The following is a 4,056-nucleotide window of genomic DNA, read 5'->3' as shown; positions in this document are numbered from 1 at the left end:
ATTAAAGCTTATTTTATGTACTATAAAATGAAAAAAAAAATTTGTCCAGACGACCTATCTTCTATGAGCAAAACGGCTGCCGTAGTTAAAAAAACACTATTTTTGTGTTAAAATTTTCGATTTTNGTCCCGACACTTACACATTTTCTTCTACATTTAAACGGCTGCCGTAGTTAAAAAAAACACTATTTTTGTGTTAAAATTTTCGATTTTAAATTTTCAACTTAAACTTAAAAATGCTATAACTTTTTGAAAAATGTATATATCAGCACAAATTTTTTTTTTCTAAATACATTATAAGTACATCTTTCATTTGACATACTTTTTATTAAAATTGGACAATTTCCCCTTATATAGGGGGCGTTCAAAACTTAAAATATTGTAAAAAACATAGATCTTTTTCAACTGAACTTTTGAAAATGTTCCGGAAATACTGCGTCCTTTAAACATATATCAAATCAAAGGTTATGTTATATACTATCAAATGAAAAAAAAAAATTTGTCCCGACATCTTATCTTCTATGTGCAAATGGCTGTCGAAAATTTAAAAAAAAATGTAATGTTTGCGATAAAAATTACCTTTTATCGGGATGTTTTTTGTACTTAAAACTGCCATAACTTTTTCAAAAATGAACAAATAAAAATAATATTTTTTTGTATTGAAACCTTAGATATTTCCCTTTCATTTGATATAATTTTTTTTGAAAATCTAACACTTATTCTGCTCACTGGGGGGATTTAAAATAGTAACTTTTTTACAAAAAATAACTTTTTCAACTTAATTTTTGAAAATGTTCCGGAAATACTGCGTCCTTTAAACATATATTAAATTAAAGCTTATTTTATGTACTATAAAATGAAAAAAAAAAATTTGTCCCGACGACCTATCTTCTATGCCAGTGGTCGGCAACCGGCGGCCCGCGGGCCGTATCCGGCCCGCGTGGCTATTGAATACGGCCCGCTTTAAATTCTAAATCGACTAATTTAATTGAATATCATTTTGTATAAATATAATTGAACGTTGCGTTTTTGGTACGGGTATTTTATATAAGTCATATTATTATTTTAAGTTTTAGATAGTATTTTTTTGCATAATAAATAATGTAATTATAAATTTTTTTTTTTTTATCTGGCCCGCGAACTCTTTTTAATTTGTAAATGTGGCCCGAGAATTAAAAAAGGTTGCCGACCACTGTTCTATGCGAAAATGGCTACTATATTCAAAAATATGCTATTTTAACAAATTTTTTTTTTTTAATTTAACACTATCTACAGATTTGTATCGAAGCGTTTTTTATGATAGTGATTTTAATCACTGTCAGATATCATTTATACTGGACCCAACTATGCCACGACCCCACTGTGCCGCCACCCCACTGTGCTGGGTTTTTTATTTTTTGTTGTTATTNGCGTTTTTTCTGGTGGAATTTCATGTTTTATTTAGTATAAAAAATTACATCACAATAACTCACCTTGATTTTATACACTATTGTCTTGCTGTAACCAAATCATCGACATTTTTCATTATCTTCGTAGCGCGTGCAAGAGACACTCCTGAATCATACGTCGATAGCACTACCGTTAACAGTTTCTCCGAAGAAGTAGGAACCACAGACTAAATGGTTTGTGTTAGTAAGGATTTTTGTTACTCTAATTGCGCATATTTTATGTATTCTCATCACCAACTAGATAAAAATGCGCTTCGTTTGTACATAAATGTCTGTCTAAAATAAAATCACCATTATTGGTTTCTTCGAGTGCGCGTTGGCAAAATTCTCAAAGCGTGATCAGTGGCCAACAATTGTTGAGTCATTAACATCTTATAAGGATGAAAATGTCTTTGCAAAATGCGTCGTACCGTAAGCTCTATTAATTTCAAGGTGGGCCGTATGTTTTCAAAAATAAATTTTTTTTTAATGCAGTGTACACGCGTTCAATGTTTTCTGGCGTTCGAAATTTTAATTTATTTGCAACACCTTATTAGAAAATTTTTCATCCATAAACGCATTGTTGCTTCAGTTGATATTGGTTTGGTCGACTGTATTGACATGTTTACGAAATGCGCGTTTAATAGTCATATAAGATTCCTGACTTTTAAAAAAGTATTTCAATTGCGAATGTGCAGTGTTTCGCTTCCTTTCGCTCATCGCGTTAAATTGCTACTGGAAACAAAATGTGACAGACAAGACTACCACGTGTTCGTACTTTCAATCACCAAATTTTAGCATCGATGTGAAGCTGATAAGGTATTAATTTTACCATGATGTGTTTTTTTATGTGTGTCTGTTGCCACTTTCTCTGCTCTCACTGGACCGATTTTGATAAACAATATGTCAAAAGATCACAAATCGTATCTAGTTGAAGACATTACCCTTAAAAATTGAAAAAAAAATCAATCGTTCCCCGTAAATGGGGGATATTACAATTTTTAAAATCGGTAAATTTTCTTAATTTTTTTCACTTTTTTTTCTTAAAATTGGCATAACTTTTTCAAAAATTATCAAATCAACCTAACTTTTTCTTTATGTTGAAACCTTAGATACTTGCCTTTCATTTGATATAATTTTTTTGAAAATCTGACCCTTTACCTGCCCACAGGGGTGGATTCAAAATAGCAACTTCTGCACAAAAATTTAACTTTTTCAATTTAAGTTTTGAAAATGTTCCGGAAATACTCAAAGCTTCAAAAATATGTTAAAATAAAGCTAATGTTATGTACTATAAGTTAAAAAAAAAAATTGTACCGATAACTTATCTTCTATGTGAAAAAATGCAAAAAAACATGCAATTTTGGTGTTAAAATTTAAGATTTCATATTTTATTTTTTCAACTTTAAATTATTATAACTTTTTTACAAATGTATGGATCAATACAAATTTTTGTTTCTAAATAAATTATATACATATCTTTCATCCGATATACGTTTATTTGTAGATTGGTCCATTACCCTTTATACAGGAGGATTTAAATTTTTAAAAATACGAGTAAAAAGTAGAACTTTTTCAACGTAACTTTTGAAAATGTTGCGGAAATACTCCGAGCTTCAAATGTATGTCAAATTAAATATAATTTTATGTACTATAAGTTCAAAAAAAAAAAAATTGTCCCGACACCTTTTCTTCTGTGTGCAAATATCCGTTAAATTTAACGAAAAATGTAATTTTTAAGTAAAAATTACTGTTTAACATGAAATATTTTAATACTTAAAACTGCCATAACTTATTGAAAAATGAACAAATTAAAATTATTTTTTTTATATTGAAACTGTTCGATCCATTTTTTTCTTTTGTATGTATTTTATTATTGTATGAGATAAGCGCGTTTACCCGGTGCGTACCGGTTTCTTTTATTGTATTTTTTATCGTAGTCGAACGATGAACTCGTCATCGAAAAAGACGGTACGACGCGCACGCCAACATGTGTATGCAAAATAAAGTATTATAAACTAAGCGAAAAGTGTTAAGTTTTATCTAGTTTCTTACTAAATAAATAGTTAAAAGTAATCGTATTTATACAGTCCACTCTGAGACCAAAACATGGTCCTTCATCCGCGTTTCTATATCAGCGTCATGAGTTTTATTTAGTTAAAAGTGTCGATTTATAAAGATTAATAGAATCTTTATCAAAGTGCAGATGGTTTAGTTAAACCTCGCAAATCAAAATACGATTGATTTGCCTCTGTGCCGTGCTACACAATATAGTGTATTGCACATATAGTAACTGTGCGATTTAAAAAAAAGCACGTAAGTTCACCATAAAGTGTACTTGAAGGTCATTGGGACCAACGTATTTGTGTTTTTTCTCACGAAAGTATTAATATCGGCGCCATTGTTATTCCAATTGGATTACCTCTAGAGATAAGTTCAGCATCGAAAGAATTAATAGAAAATTTGGAAAACCAAGGTAAGAGTCGCCTTCCTAATATTTCCTGTCCGTATTTATTTTAGTATATCGTATATGTGATTTTATATGTAATTTTTAGCTTCGATGCGAAGCGGAGAAGGTATTAATTTTACTATGATGTGTTTTTTTTTTTTTTTTTTTTTTTTTTTTTCCC

Source organism: Daktulosphaira vitifoliae, unplaced genomic scaffold (genome assembly GCF_025091365.1).
Source record: "Daktulosphaira vitifoliae isolate Bord-2020 unplaced genomic scaffold, ASM2509136v1 Scaffold_2, whole genome shotgun sequence".
Lineage (NCBI taxonomy): Eukaryota > Metazoa > Arthropoda > Insecta > Hemiptera > Phylloxeridae > Daktulosphaira > Daktulosphaira vitifoliae.
The sequence above is the reverse complement of the archived record's forward strand: the minus strand, read 5'-3'. Positions refer to the sequence as shown.